The sequence below is a fragment of the Mirounga angustirostris genome, unplaced genomic scaffold (assembly GCF_029215605.1).
Source record: "Mirounga angustirostris isolate CCGP_5_RB_7025 unplaced genomic scaffold, mMirAng1.0.hap1 SCAF_2, whole genome shotgun sequence".
In the NCBI taxonomy this organism is placed as follows: Eukaryota; Metazoa; Chordata; class Mammalia; order Carnivora; family Phocidae; genus Mirounga; species Mirounga angustirostris.
In genome coordinates this window covers 195,157,082-195,176,878 of record NW_026991710.1, presented here as the reverse complement: position 1 = coordinate 195,176,878, position 19,797 = coordinate 195,157,082, and the positions used below count along the sequence as shown (strand labels likewise).

Below are 19,797 nucleotides of genomic sequence, written 5' to 3'. Positions count from 1 at the left end.
CACCATGCATCTACAGCAATAGCTAAAATTAGGAAGACTGACCATACCAAGTGTTGGTGAAGGTGTGCAGGGAGCGATGCTTTCATATACTGCAGATGAGAATGTCAAATGGTAAAATAACTTTGGAAAACATTTTGGAATTTCCTTAAAAAGTTAAATATACACCAACCATGTGATCTAGCCATTCCACCCTTAGGTATTACCCCAAATAAATGAAAGTGTATGTCCCTACTAAGACTTCTACAGTAATATTCACAACAGCCTTATCTGCAGCATTCCAAAAGTGAAAATAACCCAATGCCCATGAACAAGTCAACAAATAAACAAATTTGCTATATCCATACAATTAAGTACTATTTGACAATAAAGTGGAATGAATTACTGATACGTGTTGCAAAATATATGGATGAATCTCAAAATAATTATGCTAAGTGGAAGAAGCTAAAAAGGGTATATATTGTATGATTCCATTTATCTGAAATTCTAAAAAATGCAAACTAATCTATGGTGATAGAAAGAAAATCAGTGATTGCCTGGAGATGGAGGAAGGGAGTTGAGTGGGATAGATGGAAACAATTCCAAAGGGTCAGGAGCGCCTGGGTGGCTCAGTCAGTTAAGCGGCCGACTCTTCATTTGGCCCAGGTCCTGATCTCAGGGTTGTGAGATCAAAGCCTGCGTGGGGCTCCGCACTGGGTGTGGAGTCTGCTTAGGATTCTCTCTCCCTCTCCCTCTGTCCCTCCCTACCCCCTCTCAAAAAAAAAAAAAAAAAAAGAATTGCAAAGGGTCATAGAGAAATTTGGAGGAAGGGCTGTACATGTTCATTAACTTTGTTGTGGTTGTAGTGTCATGATGTATAAATATGTCAAAACTTAACAAATTATACATATTAAATATGGGCAGTTTTTATGTATGTCAATTATATTTCAATAAATCATGAAAAAAACTTTTATAAAATCCAAGGAAAGTTTAGTTAAATCTCAAAATTTCAAGGACTAGATCCTCAAAACTTAGGAATTAACTATATGCCTATAACATTTAAGGGAAAGAGAACAAAAAGTAGAAGCAATTTAATCTTCTCAGTTAATACTAAACAAATTAAGGAGACCACGTGTGTATTATTCATTTGTAGTTAAGTATAATTTGTTCTATGAAATTAACTCCCACTAGATCTCTCACTCTCTGTCTCTCTATCTGTCTCTCTGGCTCTCTCGGTCCATACCCTTCTGTGAACTCCACGTGGGCTGTATAGAAGTAGTCAGAAAGGTGGATCTCCTACAGAAAGAATATCCTAATGAACCCACAGAAACAGACTTTAGAAATGATTTTCTCCCCAGCCCTTTCTCTCTGGACTCACATGTCCTCATTAGATTCCATATACAAAGACTGAGACTAGAATCCAGATGGAGTGCTCTGGAATTTCCTTGGAAAATATCCTATATTACAAAACATCAAGCTGCTAGAAGCTTGATGCCAGGAACAGAAACAGCCATGCTGTGGTTCCATGAATTTAAAACAACTATGAGTAATAGCTTAGACTCTAATATAAAAAATGCTATGAGTAATATATTTCATATATATATGTATGTATTTTTTTAAGTTTTTGTTTAAATTCCAGTTCATTGATTCAGTGTAATATTAGTTTCAGATGTACAATATTTCTAAATAATACAGGATCAAAGATGTTTCAAGAGGAATTTTGAAATACTTTGACAGCCACTCTGGAAAGTAGTATGGAGGTTCCTCAAGACGTTAAAAATAGAACTACCCTACGACCCAGCAATTGCACTACTAGGTATTTCCCCCAAAGATACAGATGTAGTGAAAAGAAGGGGCACATGCACCCCAATGTTCATAGCAGCAATGTCCACAATAGCCAAACTCTGGAAGAAGCCAAGATGTCCTTCAACAGATGAATGGATAAAGAAGATGTGGCACATATATACAATGGATTATTATTCAGCCATCAGAAAGGATGAATAACCACCATTTGCATCGACTTGGAGGGGATTATGCTAAGTGAAGTAAGTCAAGCAGAGAAAGACAATTATCATATGGTTTCACTCATATGTGGAACATAAGCATTAGCACGGAGGACCACAGAGGAAGAGAGGGAAATCCGAAGGGGGAGAAATCAGAGAGGGAGGTGAACCATGACAGACTATGGACCCCAGGAAACAAACTGAGGGTTTCAGAGGGGAGGAGGTGGGGAAAAGGGGTAACAGGGTGATGGGTATTAAGGAGGGCATGTGTTGTGATGAGCACTGGATGTTATACATAACTAATGAATCATTGAACACTACATCAAAAACTAATGATGTACTATACTATACAGTGGCTAACTGAACATAATAAAAAAAAAAAACACAGAAACTAAAATAAAAAATAAAATATTTTGACACAAATGGAAATGAAAATACAACTTAAGTCTGTAGGATGCAGTGAAAGCAGAATTGAGAGGAAAATTTGTAACCTTCCCTTCATATACTGGTAAAGAATAAAGATCTGAAATAAATAACCTAAGCTCCCGCCTAAGGAATCCAATGGAAAAAGACCCAATTAACCCCTAAAGCAAGAAGAAGAAAGGAGATAAAAAGCAATCATAGCAGAAATTGATGAAATTATTATGTGCAAGCAATTTTCAATTAATTGAGTGAAACTATAAATGTGTAAGCAACTTCATGTTCTATGAAGTTTATATGCTTTAAATATTTATAGGATATTAAACAGGCACTAGAATGTTTTCTGCTATATATGCTTTCCCTTAATTATCCACATTTTTAGCTTTAAAAAAATCATGTATTTTCTTTTTATAGTTAATTTAAATACAGCCTACCCCAGATATCTATTATCCAAGAAATTCGATGTCATTAAAACAATTTTCCCTAAAACTGCAAAAATGCACTTTTCCACTTACTAAAATGCATGTATGAAGTTCTATGAAACAAAACAGTGTCTTAGGACTCAGTTACTCTTACTCCAGTCTACCGGCTCATATAGATTCTACGGCAAAATTGTGATTTAATATGATTCATTTTGGGAGATGAGGGAGGAGCAGTAGTGTATATTCTAATGTTTTGGCTCCTATGACCATGACATTAACTTATATAATGTTAACTGAATTTAGATCCATGTAAGTACAGATAAAATAAATCTAATAGCATGCGTATAGGAATAGGAATAGGAATATTGCACTGTATTGTGCAATATTACAGGGTTACATTTTCCTTAAGATAAGGACATTTCAAGTTTATCCTTAATGAAATTAAAACCAAAAATATATTAGAACTTGCTTAAAAAAAAACCCGTTAAAATACTTTGAATCAGGTATCAGCAACTACATGAAGATAAAGACACTTCCATTTTTCACTATCCCTAATATCAATTTGAATTTGTTTTCCAAATTTACAAGCTATGTTATCTGGTATGAAACAGAAACAGAATGAATAACTTGACTGAACAATAAGTAATATGAAAGCAACACATTATACATTTTCCTTCCAAAAATAGAAAACCTAAAAAAAAAAAGAAAACCTAACTTTTTAGAAAACAATTTTTATTGACACAATCACACATTTATTCTTCCAGATGTAGTTTATAACAATTGTTCTGTCAATCTAAAAAGGCCATTTGTAGTTGAAATAAGTATATAGATTAATGCAAGGCAGAACTGACAAGTTTACATTTTTAAATTTCCCCATCCAAAGTACAGTTTGTATTTAAGTCTCATTTATGACCTCAATAGATTTATTTTGGGCTGAGCTGTAAGCTCTTTAAAATTTTTTTAATGTAAGGATCTCATGCATATAGAAGAACATGCAATGGCAAGAGTAAAGTCCAGTGAATTTTCACAAACTGAATACACCCATAAACCGTACCTAGAGGATTGCCATGGTGCTAGAAGACTTCCTAACACCCCACAGTCACTGCCTTCAACAAGGGCTATCTTTCCTGACTGCTAATGAAATAAATTAATTTTGTCTGTTTTTGAACCTATAGCAACTGAATCACATACTGCATACTTTTAATCTGTCTGGTTTTGTTCAGCATTATGTTCATGGGATTCATCCCTGAAGGACTGTTTATTCCCAAATGCTTCCTAGTGGTCCCATCATGTTAGTGCAGCACAATTTGTTAATCCAAACCACTGTGGTAAAGACCTATGCACTTTCTGGTGTTTGACTATTAAAACAGTCCTGTTTGAACCTTCCTGTTCAACTCATCTAGTAAACAATGCACACGTTTCCTTGGAGTGCATGCCAAGTTCAGCTTTACTAACCAATTTAAACTCCCACCAGTATTAAGTGAGCATTCTACTCCAAACACTGATTTTTCTCCCGTTTCCTATTTTCTGGGAAGGAGGGTCATTTTCATTTAAGCAATGTTGGCAGGTATCCTCAGGGATTATACTTTTGAAAATACATTTTTAGTAGGCATTTTAAAGCTCCAGTTGTTATTGTAACTGGGGTCATATCAACTTTACATTTTCTAAAGTAGCTGTACCAATTAAACTTCCACCTGGAGGGTAGAAGTTATGAGCATTTTAGTTTCTCCAAATATGCTTTCTGTTTGTTGGCTTGTTTTGCTTTTGCTTTGTCTCCTTTGGCTCCCTCTCTCTCCCTCTCCCCAACACACTCCCAGGCCTGTCTGTCTCTCTGTCTCTTATCTCCTTACCCTTCATCTATCTTTCTCTCTCTTATCTCTCAATCCCACCCCCCTTCTCCCTTTCTTCTTTGTCTTTTACCTATCTTCGTGATTGTATTGTGTAGACATTTTTTTTAAAGATTTTATTTATTTATTTGAGAGAGAGAATGAGAGAGAGCACATGAGAGGGGGGAGGGCCAGAGGGAGAAGCAGACTCCCTGCTGAGCAGGGAGCCCGATGCCGGACTCGATCCAGGGACTCCAGGATCATGACCTGAGCTGAAGTCGGACGCTTAAATGACTGAGCCACCTAAGAGCCCCTGTAGACATTAACAGCTATATTCAGTACTAAGTGACATACAATAAATGACTCACAGTGTCAAACTTCATGAGTTTTCAAATGTGTACAGATGCTAAACCATCACCACAATATAGATAAAGAACATTTCCATTGCCCCCCAGTTTCCTCATGCCTCTTTGTGACCCAGGGCTCCTCCTTCCCACCCCAGACAATCACAGATCTGCTCTCTGACACTACTGTTTAGTTTGCATTTTCCAGAATTTTCTATAAATTAAATTATACAGTACATATCCCCCTTTTTTTGGCTATTTTCACTTAGCATAATTATTTTGAAATTCATCCATGACACTGCACATATTAAAAGTTCATTCTCTATTATTGGCGACTAGTATTATATTCTATGGCTACACCACAATTTGTTAATTCACTCATTTGTTGATAGGCATTTGAGCTTTTTCAGTTAGGGGCCACTACAAATAAAACAACTACGAACATCTGCGTGTAAGTCTTTGTTTGGACATATGCTTTCATATTTTTCTTGGATAAATATCCAGGAGTGAGACTGCTGGTTCACATGGTAAATGTGTGTTTAATTTCATAAGAAGCCACCAAATTATTTTCCAAAATTGTACCATTTTATATTCCCACCAGCAGTGTATAAAATTTCTACTTGCTCAAGTCATTGCCAACACTTGGAATGGCTGGACTTTTTCAATGTTGCCATTCCAGTAAGTGTGTAATGCTATCCCCACTGTAGTTTCAATTTGTATTTCTCTAATGCAGTGAAGTTGAACATTGTTTCATGGGTCTATTTTCCATTCATATATCTTCTTGATATTTCCTTCTCAAATCTTTTGCCAATTTTTTTTTTTTAAATAGGATTTCCTTTCTTCTTATTGCAGAGTTGTAAGGATTCCTATAATAACCTGGATACAGTTTCTGTGGCTGGTATTTTCACTATTTAAGTGTCTTTTGTAAAACAAACAGTTATAATTGTGATTAAATCCAATTTTTCATATTTTGTTCTATAGTTTGTTTTTTGTGTACCATTCAGATAATCTTTGGCCAATTCAAGATCATTGAGATTTTCTCCTGTTTTCTTCTAACGTTTCCTCCATTTTTTCAATGAACAAATTCTTTTCCTCAAATATCAAATAGCAATGCTTCATGAAAGCTTTCTTGTGGGCAAAAAAAAAAAAAAAAAAAGTTACCTTAATCCTTTCAATTCAGGTTCTCTATTTTGCTGACACTGAACATTCAACTATCAGATTTTCTTCTGTCCCTTTATTCAATTTTTCATTAAAATTTTATTAGGCACCCGCTATGTGATAGGCCCTGTGCTCAACACTGAGGATAGAAAGAAAAAAATAAAGTGTATGAGATTTTTATTCATGCAACTAAAAGTTAAGTTATTAATTTGTGTTCCAAACCTCACAATTCTCCTTGATTCTATTGAGAACTCTGAAAACTTCCTCCTTGCAGTCCACAGGAGTCCTGCTGTCCCTACATGAGTCCTCCTCCCTTCTAACTTCTCCTTGACTCCAATCCCTTTTTTCATGATGAAAACTTGGTCCTTTCAGCAGATTTTCTCTTTCTTCTGTCACCAGTGATTAAAAGCTCCCGCTCCTAGTTAGGCGGCTCACATCTGAATCAGTCTCTACCAGTTTGGATCCTGTCTTCCAAAGTCGCTGCCTCTTCATCTATAAAGTGGTGACTAAAAGGATGTTTATTCTAGGGATGCCTGGGTGGCTCAGTCAGTTAAAGCAACTGCCTTCTGCTCAGGTCATGATCCCAGGGTCCTGGGATCAAGTCCCGCACCGGGCTCCCTGCTCAATGGGGAATCTGCTTCTCCCTCTCCCACTCCCCCTGCTGTGCTCTCTCTTTCCCTCTCTCTCTCTGACAAATAAATAAAGTCTTTTTTAAAAAAGTGTGGGATTTGTGGCCTTCAGCACACCTCTGTACACCTCTGCAATGTCCCTGGTCCTTATTCCAAACCATAAGTGTCCCCATGTGCGCTCTGGACTCTACCTCCCCCTCACTACTCCACTGCAACTTACACCCTTCTCCTCTATTTCCAGCCACTTCCTCAAATTGCTTGAAGAGGTTCCTTGATTTAGCTCTTTCTGTCAGAGGCATCGGCCATCTTAGTTCTTGCCCAAGAAGCATTAAAATATTCTTATAAAGCAGGTTTGTGAATTGCCATGCAAATTACAGTATATAAAACTGAGGCAAAGAGAGACAGTAAAATACTTCTAAAATTCATATAATAGAACTCTCCCTATTAGGTTTTCTTTGAGAATAGAAGAAGCATTATGAATTTCTTCTAGCATAGTGAATATAATATGGATTAACATTCTCTAAAGTTGTTTTATTATTTGGAGTACAGATTAAAAGTCCTTCAACTCTATTTCAGAAACATAAGAGTTAATAAGTAAACAATGCCAAAAGTTATGTGACAAAAGGTGCAAAAAAGTTAATGCATTTGAAGCAATAAATTAACACGTAGACAGATGGTATAACCATCCTGTGAAAATAAGATTCTAAAATTTACACTTCTGCGAAACCAAAATGTGATCATCAGAGCTCTCTCTAACAAGTCTTCTTAGAATTGATTAAATTATATCCCTCTGGGTTTAGAAATAATGCTAATTAACCCTCATAGAGGACTAAAAAAAATGGCATTGGTTACTGGACAAATAGACACCTACTGATTTTATTTAAGGCATTCTGGGGAAGAGGAAAAATAAAATATTAAGGTATATTCTAAAATTTCATGTTTTTCTGTGTTGTGCATTTCTGTGTGTATATTTCAGCTATTTTGATTGAAAATACACATAGACAAATATATATAGAAAATATGTTAACTTTCAGATGAGTAATGAAGAAAAATGAGTTAACATCAACAGTTCTTTAAACAATCATTTACCTACTACTTATAGTTAAACATCACATTAAGATATTCATTTATTAAATTAATTACTCCATCATTTGTAATTTTATGTCTACTGAAGATTTATCTACAAGTCTGCAAAGAAAATTGCCCAGTAAAGAAAACAATAAAATGATCACCATAAACATCTTGTATGAGATATTATTTATTATAATTAAGAGTATAATCACATTTTCAGCTAATAAGTGGCTGTTTACACTTTATACATAATCACAACCTTGTTATTCAGTTACATTACTATAATTTCCACATAAATAAGAATATATATTCTAATGAAACTAATGAGAAAATATATTCTTAAAAAATGACCAAAAATGGGCGCCTGGGTGGCTCAGTTGGTTAAGCGACTGCCTTCAGCTCAGGTCATGATCCTGGAGTCCCGGGATCGAGTCCCACATTGGGCTCCCTGCTCAGCGGGGAGTCTGCTTCTCCCTCTGACCCTCCCCCCTCTCATGTGCTCTCTCTCTCAAATAAATAAATAAAATCTTTAAAAAAAAATGACCAAATTGCAAAGCAATTAATTATACTAAATCAAAGATATGAAGAATCAACTGTTTTTTTCTCATAGATGACTAATAATTATCAATGAATTAATTTCCCTTTTCCAAAAGAAGGCATTTAATTTTCATTAAAAATTTTGATCTCCCCCCAAATTTTGTTCTTCCTTACACCATACACAAAAAAAACTCAAAATGGATAGACTTAAGACTTAAATGTGATACCTGCAACCATGAAACTCCTAGAAGAAAGCATACACAGTAATCTCTTTGACATCAGCTTTAGCAAAATTTTTCCAGATACATCTCCTGAGACAAGAGAAACAAAAGCAAAATAAACTATTGGGGCTACACCAAAATAAAAAGCTTTTGCACAGCAAAGGAAACCATCAACAAAATGAGAAGATAACCTAATGAATGGGAGAAGATAACCTACTGAATGGGAGAAGATATTCACAAATTATACAGATATAGATTTAGATATAGATATAGATAGATAGTAGGGTTTAAAACCCAAAATATATAAAGAAATTATACAACTCAACACCAATAAAACAAATAATCTGATTTTAAAAATGGGCAGAGGACCTGAATAAACATTTTTCAAAGAAGACATACAGATGGCCAACAGACACATGAAAAGATGCTCAACATCACTCATCATCAAGGAAATGCAAATCAAAACCACAATGAGATATCACCTTACACCTGTCAGAATAGCTAGAATCAAAACAAACAAACAAACAAGAAATAACAAGGGTTAGTAAGGATGGGGAAAAAAAGGAATCCTTGTGCTCTGTTGGTAAGAATGTAAATTGATGCAGCCACTGAGGAAAACAGTATGGAGGTTCCTCAAAAAATTAAAAATGGAAATATATGATCCAGTAGTTCCACTGCTCGGTATTTACCGAAAGAAAACAAAAACACTAATTCAAAAAGATATATGCTCCCCTATATTTATTGCAGCATTATTTATAATAGTCAAGGCTTGAAAGCAACCCAAGTATCCATCAATAGATGAATGGCTGAACAAGTGGTGTATATTACTCAGCCATAAAAAAGAAGATCTTTCCATTTCAACGACATGGAAGGACATAGAGGGTATTATGCTAAATGAAACAAGTCAGAGAGAGAAAAGACAAATACCATATGATTTCACTTACATGTGCAATCTAAAACAACAACAACAACAACAAATGAACAAACAACCAAAAAAAGCAGAAACAGACCCATAAATACAGGGAACAAACTGACAGTTGCCAGATGGGAGGTAGTGGGGGATGGGTAAAATGGGTAAAGGGAAATGAGAGGTACAGCTTCCAGGTGTGAAATGAATAAGTCACAGAGATGAAAGGTACAACAAAGGAAATATAGTCAATGATACTGTAACAGTACTGTGCAGTGACTGATGGTAGCTACACTTGAGTGGCAAGCAGAGCATGGTGAATAGAGTTGTCCAATCACTATATTGTATGCCTGAAACTAAGGTAACACTGTGTGTCAACTATATTTCAATGGCATAAATAAATAAAATAAAATTATGTGCATACCATTCTCATGAAATTGTAGAGACCATCAAATAAACCAAGGGATGAGAAAGCACCAGCATGATGTATGCCCTAAACAAGAAGCTTAATAAACCTTTGTTTAATCTAAATCTAATATTTAGAAATTTTGTTCTTTCATTATTTCCTATATACTTTAAAATGAACCCTTAATTTTTAAAAGAGGTCATAAAATGTGACATTATCTCTCTTAAGTCTCCTTTCTATGATACACTCTTATTATGGAAACAGATCTAAATATTCGTAATTCAAAAAGCTCAAACATTCATACTTACAAACATAAAATGTGGAGTGTGCCCCTAAGTTACGTTTAATTACCTAACATTTGTTTCTACGGTATTCCATTTTCCCGCAGACCTTTATTAAGATGTCTCTTTTCCTTTGTATTAACTTACCTCATTAATTTCACAATTATTTACTGAGCACCCATCATATAGTAAAAATGTAATGAAAGAGTCCCATAAATAGCAGAAGATTATGGTCTATGGAAAACTGGAGCAAAATACATGAAAAGCTAGTCTAAGAAGTAAAGAAATGGCATCTTTCATAAAAGAGGCATAATGAAATACAAAGGAGAATGTAGCACCACGTTCCTTATAGAAGTGCGAATCCAAGGAATGCTTTCCGTGTAGCTGCAGGTCAATAAAGATTGTGGAATAAAGAAACAGAAGTGATGACAAGTCTAAGGATGTATCATTGATCAACACCCACATATAATTTGTTAGAGAACAAAATGTTCCAGGAGAAAGCCAGAGAACAAGAGGCCAGAGACATTTTAAGAATAGAATGTAATACTATGAAGCCAAAGAAAAAAGATTTTCCAATAAAAGACATGTGGTCAACATTGTTCAGAGACCTGAATGAGGGTGAGGAAGCCTAAAAGACCTTTGGCCTTGGGACAGAGCTCCAGTGACTTGAGAAAACAGTTTCAGAGCTGTGGCATGGTAGGGAGAAAGGAATAGATACTGAAGGAGCAAAACTAATAGGTGTGACCTACACTTTTGAAACTTTGAGAAACTGGGAGATTTGATGTTACTTAAGGACAAAGAAATGTCAATGGCGAGCTTTTTTTATATTTGGAATATAATTTGGAACAATAATTTGGAAATGAGAAGGTGAATATCTTAAAAGTCAAGAGGAAAGAGACAGTGGTGATGAGATTGAATATGGGAAAGGAGGTAGATGTGATAACAGAAATTTCCAGAAAAGGTAAATCGGCTTGAAAAACCATGGGATCCTTGTTTTGAAATAAATGGGAAATGGGAGAAGGGGAAAATTTATACAGCTCACTTCAAATGGCATTAATCTTTCCAATTAATCCAGGTGATGGCCATTTGCAAAGAATGAGAAGGAAAGTATGCAGGATTACTGAACAATTGTTTTTTTCCACACTGTATCCTTTCTACTTGGAATCTTAAGAGCACTTGTTTTTCCTTTTGTGGAATTACCCATGCCCCAGTATTTGTGGGTGTGCTATAACATGAACTCCAGGTGCCTGCCTCCAATCACAAAAGCTTAGGGGGCCTGATCTTGCTTCTCACTACCCCATACAGCCAAGAGGCAGACATGTTTCCTATGCTCAGCCAGAGGATTTACTCCTGGGACTTTAAACCTTGAGGCAAGACTAGAGAAAGGGTGGGAAGTACATACTCCCCAGCAGCTGTGCTCTGGTATGTTCCTGCCAAACAATCATTCCCTTAGCTCCTGCTCTCTGGCTTCCCCAGCTGCCTTGGTCTTGTCCTCTGCAAGGCTGTTTCTCCAGACTTCCTGCACTTCTGTGAGCTTGTGATATCAAGCCAGTAAATTTCATCTGGCTTAAGTTTTCCATAAGTAGTTTTATTTCTTGCAACAACAACTGCCCCACCAACATACACACACACACACACACAAATGTAACTGGCACAGTAGTTGAAGACTGAAGGAGGAGAGAGCATTCATAATTGCCATCATGGGATAATTAACAGAGTCAACTAGAGGTGAAAGAGACCAGTAGCACTGAAAACCCAGTTAAAATTAAAAGACGTAAAGTTACAGTTTTACAGTGGCCAAGTGTAATGATCCACATGATAACTATTTTCCACAATCAGGTGATAAAAAGTTAGAAAGTTAAGATGCCAATTACTGGTAAAGGCACTGTATAATGCCTCCCTAAAGATACCACTGAAATACACAGACACTGCAAAATGATTTATAAACACATCAATTTTTTTCAGGCTCAGCAACCTACAGAAAAGCAGTAGGTGGTGATTCAAGATCACTCCAAGGTCCCTTAAGCTCTGGATGCAGAAGTATTGCTTTGGTTCTCAAGGGCAGACTATACAGAGGATCTTCTATCTTTAAGAGCCATGACTTCCCACTGCCAGACTAGCCCTTGATGTCTTGTAATGATAAAGCAAGCAATAAGAAACGTACAGGCAAGGGCAAAAAAAAAAAAAAGGAATATGAGGTCTAACAGCAAGTGTTGGTTTTATTTCTAATCACTTGCTTCACTAGCTAAGTCAGATAACTTTTTTGTATTTTTCTTCATCTGTAGATTGAGAAGATTAGACAAAATTTTCACTCAGCTCAGAGCTTCTGGAACCTGCGCGGTGATTTCTCGATGTAGTTTGATTCCATATGGTACACAGATCTAAAAATAGTATTACTGTGGGAAGAAACCTAGGAGGAGTGTCGTGACAGTGCCATGAGTTTCAGATGAGCAGTTTCATGAAGTAGTTCCTACTAGATCGCCAGCATGCTGACTTTCTTACCAGAATGAGCTACAGGAGTAATAATATGACTCATGCAATGGGCAAAGCCATAACTAAAATTCACTAAATAGATTAGATTTGAAGTAAGAAGGAAGTTTTAAAAACTAAAATTACACTTTGCATTTTACTAACATCTACTGTACTTTATGTCCTCAATTTCTGGGAGAAAACATGCCACTCTATTTTCGGTTTTTACTTCTGGTTGTGGAGGAGATACATTTCTCTCTGAAAGCTGTCTTTTGAGTACCATGGTAACCACATCCTTGCAGTTAAGTCTGTCCCGTTGGATGCGCAATTTAAGACATTTGCAAATGCCATCTAAGATCACACTAAACAGACCGGAAAGGCTACGCTTCAACATGAAAGTGGGAGCATTGCTTAGTGTTAGTCAAAATAAAATGCCAAGAACAGGGAAGAGGCAGGAGATCCAACCAATACAACTTTTGCCACTGCTCTGAATGACCCAGGAGTTCTTTCCTTTCTTTTCTTTTTCTATCCATCCTCACCAATAAGTGTTTGCTCCTCACATGGTTCTCTGGTTATCTGCACTGGGGTTGAAGCCCCTGTTGTGTAAAGACAGGGGCTAGGAACTGTAAGATTCCAGTTAAGGGATAAGAGAGGTTAAAAGAGACTGGTAACAACACCCCAGAGGATTCTGCACAAGCAGAATGTGCTTCCAGGTCCAGTTCTGGAGGTTCTGGAGCATTTGCTAAGAAGGAATACACCTTGATGACTCCCTGTCAAGCGGGAAATGACATCCAATAGGAAATCCAGCAGGAAGTGACATCTGTCCTTAGCTGAATGCAGCTAACAGATTCATCTGTGTGTTACCTGTGAGGCCCAGGCTACTCTGCTCTCCTCTGAGGAAGAGGTTTTTCTGCTTCTGCTACAGGAGGGGGAGGGCAGGAAATCAAAGTCATTTTAATGTGACAATCAACATCAGTGACACTAGATACAGCAGGACAGCAATCTGGTGTTCTGTACTCTTATAACAAAAAAGGACAGTTGAGCACCTTTATGTAGAAACAGCAAAAGAGTAGGGGAAATTGCTATTTTCCTCTGCTAAATATTGTATGTAAGAAATTGAATTTATTTTTGGTAAATAATTTTTGGTTTAAAAAGAAGGCTATTTATTATTGAATGTTTGAGAAAAATCATCAAAATAATAATGATAGTGATCATAATAATGAATAATATTGAAAAATATTTTTCTAAACACCCACTATGTCAAGCAACAATCAACGTATGATTTGTAGTTCAAAGGGTTTTTAAAAAATAATCTGGGGAGAAGTTGATTAAAATAGTTTACATCTAACCCGTTTAGATTAATAGTTTTTTATAAATTGATTTATCTGTAGTTTATAATTATCATTTTAATCAATTAAAATTGGAAACTCTATGTCTGATTTCCTCTATTTCCAGGAAATATGAGGCAAGAGAGATTATTATGTTTCCCATTTTGCCTGCGGTGGTGTGCTTCTTTAAACACCTATTATTATTCTTTAGTGACATAATTTTCCTTTAATATTTTCCATGAGGTCTGCTATGTACTTATCAAAATATTTAAAGGTAACTGACACAGCTAGTAATTTAATGCATGAGTGAGCACTGAAATTATTTTATGGTCCTGAATGGTTAATAAAACTGTCAGTAAAGAATGATAAATATTCAATATTAATCTTGGATTTATATAATGCCTTATTTCATAATAAATACAAATGAAATGCTCATCTTTTTTCATATTATCTTTAGATTTTTGACAAATATTTAAAATTCTTCTTTTATAAAGCTAAGAAGATTGCCAGAAAGACCCAGCCTACCATCTTTACAGACACTGAAATTTTTAAGTTTCTCTTTATCCTTTTGATCCTCTCTGTGAAATGTTTTAAGATTTCTTCCTTCATACATTTAAAGAATAGTAATGAGGCATGTTCCATGCCAGACACTCTCTAAGGAATGTGTAGGGAAATAGAAGAAACAAGGTTAAGAAGAATTCAGTCTAGTTGGGAGACAGATTTGTAAAATAACAATATTATCATAAAGATATGATAAGTGTGAGTATACAGAAGTATGAAGAAGACAGTGGTTATGCAGTTAAAGATTAATCTTCCACTGGGAAAAGTCAAGGAACTTACCAAACAGGAAGAAAACAAGAACAGGGTCTTGGAAAAATTACAGGAATTTACCAAGGACTCAAGTTGTTAAAGGGATTCTAAGCAGCAGGCACAGCTGATACAAATTTTTAGAGCTCATGAAGTTGTATGACAAGATCAAAGATATTAACAAGACTCATGTTTTCATACATACTAAGTGCCGCGGGGAGAAGAGTAGGTCATATTGCTGGAACAGGAGTCAGAGCCTAACTATGGAATCTGCACCAACCTAAGGAATTTATAATTACTTCCAGGAGCCAATGAAAAATCATGGGATTGAAACATGAGGACATTAATCTAATTGGTTTTGTGGCACATTGGTTTGGGATTTCTTGTTCTGAAAATATGCACATCTAAGCTACTGCTCTAGATTAGCAGTGTACAATGGAAATACAATGAGAGCAATATATGTAATCTTAAATTTTCTGGTGACCACATAATATTATCATTGTAACATCTAATCATTATCAGAATTATTAAGGTGATATTTCACATTATTTTTAACTAAGTCTTCAAAATCCACTATGTATTTTATACTTATAACATATCTCAATTTAGATGCTATATTTTCATCAGAAATGCTTGATCTGTTTATCATACTTCATAGAACTACAGTAGGAAAAGTAGATTCCCATTTCTAAATCACTCCAAATATATTGAACTAAACTGGGTATCAAAAATCATTTTCCTTTGGTGTCTGCAATAATATTTACATAACTCATTAATGTTTTTTTAGAACAGTAGATTTGGCTTTAAAATGAAAGCATATCAGTTTCAAAACAATGTTCCAAAAGTTTATCTGTTAAAGGTAAGTAAATTAACTAACTTTGTGTCAATCAATATTAACGCCAAATTCACAGAGATATTGCATGAACTGAAAAACAAATCTAAATTTATGAAGACCAAAAAATATTCAAATTTTTCCTGTTGCTTTTATAGCCCATTTACATAATGCTGTTAATTACAACATTCTACACATTGATTCATTTTAGAAAATGTATAAAATCATTATTGACTTGTATTATGAAAAGCTTCAATTTCAAAATAAATTCTCATAGCTGTCTAGCTAAATCAAAAATAGGCTTTTCCTTTCCTTGAAGCTTCAAATTTAGCTTATTCATATGCAGTGTGATATTAATGACAAAATGTAAATCACATTGCCATTTCTGTCCCCGATTATTGAATATTTGGCAAGCATTAGCTTTGTTTCAAGAAATCTTGAATGGAGTTAACTGCAAATCTTTATAAATTCTTCCATGACTCAACCAATACGCACTGGCAAAGAACACAAGATCATTAAGATTCATTGTCTTTTACTTCTTTCAACATTTCCATACACTGGTGATGATTCATATCACTTACACAAATTTTCTGAACCGTTTTAACAACGATATCCATGATTCTTTCATAAAGTTTGCTTTAGGAAACTGAGCACAAATGTTTCAAAATGTATCATACAGTGGAATGAAGTAATAAAACAAAGGTCAGTCTCTTGTTTTAAAACTCCAATAAATCTAATATTTCACCTAACATACCTGAAACAACACTTATTATTAGAGACACTGGTGTGTTGTTGTTTTTTTATATCTAGATGAAATGCTCCTTTGACATATGTAAAAGATTCAAAAATATTGACTGTTGAGTTCAGATCTCTGAAAATCTGGAAGTCCTTTGAGCCAGAATGGTAATATGAGAGAGACAGGCAAAACTACATGCTGGTGAGAATACTGAGTAGCCAGAACTCGCATACAGATGGACACAGTTCAAATTGGAAAACTCTTTGTTAGCTATTCAATCTGAACATATCCAAACTGTATGACTCATCAATTTTATTCCCCAGGACTCTACCTTCCAGAAATGTATATACGCATGTGCAGCAAAAGATATACAAAAGGAGTCCAAAGCAATCTTTTCCATAGTATCCAAATCCTGAAAACAACTGAAATATCAATTAATGTTGGAGTAAAAAAATAAAATGTTATGTTTTATTCCCCAGGACTCTACCTTCCAGAAATGTATATACGCATGTGCAGCAAAAGATATACAAAAGGAGTCCAAAGCAATCTTTTCCATAGTATCCAAATCCTGAAAACAACTGAAATATCAATTAATGTTGGAGTAAAAAAATAAATTGTGGAATACCATTAAGCAGTGAGAATGAGTTAACTACTACTATATGCAGCAAAATGGGTGAGTCTCACAAGAAAAATGGTAAGTGATGGAAACCAGACACAGAAGAGGACATTCCTTATGATGACTCTAATACAATCGACAAACCACTGACACATTTTATCAAGAACAAAAGGGAAAAGTCAAATAGTTTTAGATGTAATAAGATACAGCTATGATAAAACTTTTGAAAAAAAATAAGAAAAGATTATAAATTATTTAAGTATTTTACAAAATGTGGATGAAATGGGTATTCTGAACATTTCAAAAAGAAACAATAACTTGTATGTCATTATCACAATTTAAAGAATGAGTCTGGAATGGATAAAGAAGATATGGTATATATATACAATGGAATATTATGCAGCCATCAAAAGGAATTAGATCTTGCCATTTGCAACGACATGGATGGAACTGGAGGGTGTTATGCTGAGCGAAATAAGTCAATCAGAGAAAGACATGAGGAATTCTTAATCTCAGGAAACAAACTGAGGGTTGCTGGAGTGGGGGGTGAGGTGGGAGGGATGGGGTGGCTGGGTGATAGACATTGGGGAGGGCATGTGCTATGATGAGCGCTGTGAATTGTGCAAGGCTGTTAAATCACAGATATGTACCTCTGAAACAAATAATGCAATATATGTTAAGGAAAAAAAAAAGAAGAAGAAGAAGATAGCAGGAGGGGAAGAATGAAGGGGGGAATCAGAGGGGGAGACGAACCATGAGAGACGATGGACTCTGAAAAACAAACTGAGGGTTCTGAGGGGGAGGTGGGTGGGAGGATGGGTTAGCCTGGTGATGGGTATTAAAGAGGGCATGTTCTGCATGGAGCACTGGGTGTTATGCACAAACAATGAATCATGGAACACTACATCAAAAACTAATGATGTAATGTATGGTGATTAACATAACAATAAAAAATTTAAAAAAAATAAAGAATGAATCTGTAGTACCTACTGATGATAAGCAAGAGCCAGAGAGCATTAAATGAAAGCCCTGTGAAAACTTTAAGGAAAGATAATTCCTATTTTAAACAAATTATTTTGCAGAATAGAAAGAGAGCAAATTTTACAATTAAATATAATGATACCAAATAAATCTTGATGCTAAAGACAGGAAAGGACATCATCAAAAAGGAAAATTTAAAGTTGATTTTAATTATGAACTGAAATTCAAAAAATCTAATTTAAAATTTAAAAAATCACACATAATAACCAAGTAGAATACAAAGATGGTGTAACATTAGAAAATCTTATTGCAATACACATACAGATATTATACCATGTTTACTAATAAAAAGTCTCAATATCTAAAGGTGGATATTTTCCCCACAATTTTATAAACTAAGCAATTTTTAGTAAATTTCCAGAAGAAACCCAAGGAACATAACATGATGAATGTGAAAGCAATATAGAAACATAAAGAGCCCAAAATAGGTAAAAAAACATAAAGAGCCCAAAATAGGTAAAAGCAGCTTTGAAGAAGAAATAGAACACTACATCTGAAACTAATGATTTACTATATGTTGGTTAACTGAATTTAAATAAAAAAAAGAGAAACAGAAGAAGAAAAAGTAACTAAAACATTGAGATACTGTCAAATTAAAGAATGTAAGAAAATATAAGAGTTCAAATCTAGATCCATGCACACATGGAAACTAGACTCAGGAATGAGGTGATATCATAAATCAGAAGGGAAAGACGTGCATGGTTCAAAAAGAAAAATAGATACCTACCTCAAACTACACACACACACCAGGCTAGGTCCAACTAAAGACCTAATATGAAAAATAGCACTTTAAAACTTTTAGAAGAAAATCAGAGACCAGCTTTAGGTCATCAGGATAGAGTAGGATTTTTTTTAAAGAGATGAATAACACGAACCACAAAGGAAGAAACTAATAAACTTGAGCACGTTAAAATTAAAATGTTCTGGGTGAGAAAATAACACAAAAAAGGACAAAGATAAGTTACAGACTATACAAATGAATAATGTCTAAAATATGTAAAAATATACTAAAAATCAATAAGCAAAAGACTTAAAATTCAATGGGAAAGTGACCAAATAATACAAATAAGTCATGCACCAAAATTGAAAAACCAAACGGCCAAAAAGCACAAAAAATAGGCAGGCGTATTAATAATTACAGAAAATTATATTAAAATGCCAATAAGATTCTAATGCACACTCAGAAGACTGACAAAATTTAAGCCTGATAACAAGTGTTGTGGAAAGATTCAGGGAAACAAGCTCCATCTGATACAGGACAAAGCAAAAATGTATACAATTCAGATTTGGAGACCAACTTGACAAAACCTAGTAAATTTGAAATGGTAATTTTGCTTTAGAATAAACACCATAGAGAAACCCATTTGCAAGTATGTAACAGACATTGATACCCATGTTTTCAACAGCACTACCGCAGTAATTAAAATAATAGGAGACCCACATAATTAAACTGTCCACCTATAGGTGACTCAATGTGGCTTATCTGTACAATGACACACCACACACACAGTTCAAAGCAATGAACTGGATGCATCACGAAAGCGCATTTTTTTTAAATTTTATTTTATTATGTTTCGTTAATCAGCATACATTACATCATTAGTTTTAGATGCAGTGTTCCATGATTCATTGTTTGTGCATAACACCCAGTGCTTCATGCAGAACGTGCCCTCTTCAACACCCATCACCAGGCTAACCCATCCTCCCACCCCCCTCCCCTCTAGAACCCTCAGTTTGTTTAACAAGCAAATTATTAAAGATCAGGCA

The 19,797-nt window shown here is 35.0% G+C and overlaps 1 protein-coding gene across 1 annotated transcript in view; it reads right to left on the bottom strand.

Annotated features, from left to right (window-relative positions):
* GPM6A (glycoprotein M6A) overlaps nt 1-19,797 on the bottom strand; it is a 328,019-nt gene that overhangs the window by 199,613 nt on the left and 108,609 nt on the right. The window lies entirely within an intron of this gene.